Source organism: Otolemur garnettii, unplaced genomic scaffold, assembly GCF_000181295.1.
Source record: "Otolemur garnettii isolate 467f Iridium unplaced genomic scaffold, OtoGar3 scaffold00038, whole genome shotgun sequence".
Lineage (NCBI taxonomy): Eukaryota > Metazoa > Chordata > Mammalia > Primates > Galagidae > Otolemur > Otolemur garnettii.
Genome location: NW_003852433.1, coordinates 6,370,443 through 6,371,471, shown reverse-complemented (window position 1 = coordinate 6,371,471; position 1,029 = coordinate 6,370,443).

Below are 1,029 nucleotides of genomic sequence, written 5' to 3'. Positions count from 1 at the left end.
TTGAGGTTCTGTCTCAAAAAAAAAAAAAAGACACTGCCTCAGAAAAAAAGAAAAAGAAGAAAGAAAAACAGAAAAATAGTGATAGCCTCATAATAGTGTTATAAAGACTAGCACTCTGTAATTAGCACAAAGTAAATACACCTGAAATTTGTTATTATTGGTTATATAAAGTATTTAGTGCAGGTCTAAGCACCAAGTAATTCCTTAATAAGTAATTCCTATGACAGTGGGAAGATATTGGTCAGTCCTCCACGGCCCAGCCCCTGCTGACACCCTGCATCCTTAGCATCTGTCTGGAGGGCAGAGGGATGTAAATGCAAGCTCCCTGGAGGAGGCATGGGATGTGCATGGGGGTCGTCCCACTCTCCTGCCACTGATCCCACGAGGACATGGGGCCTGCCTCTCTCCAGACACAAACACCATTTGTCCTCAACCTGGGCCTGAGCAGCTTTCCCCAACAAGCATGGGTGGCCTGTGAGTGTGGGCTTGTCCCTGCTGCAATCCAGAGGTACATCCTGTTCTGGCGTTGCCATGGTTTAGCCAAAAATATCTGCCACAACAGACAGCTGGGGCTGGCGGCTGGCAGCAGGCCTGGACGGGCCAGGCACCAAAGGTTGGGCTGGAGAGGGTGCAGGACTGCAGAAGGCCTGTAGCCGGACAATGATCTGGGAAGCCTCCCCAGCACCCTGTACACACACACACACACACACGGGCACACACTAGCTAGGAGACAAGTTGGGCTTCCGGGACAAGTAGACCTCTTAATTACCAACTTTTTTCCTGGAGGTCCTGAGAGAAGATCCCAAGTGCACAACCCCGGCGCCACTAGACCCTCCTGAATTCCCATCCTCATCCATGTCCCACCAGGCCCACAGAACTGCCTGAGGCGCCATCCTGCTCTCAAAATGGAATTCGCTTTCCTGGTTGTTGTTATTGCTGCTGTTTTTCCTGACCAGAAAGTAAAACACAGTCATTGTAACAAAATCACATGATGCCCAGGAGTGACAATAGCTGCGTTTCTGTGGCAGA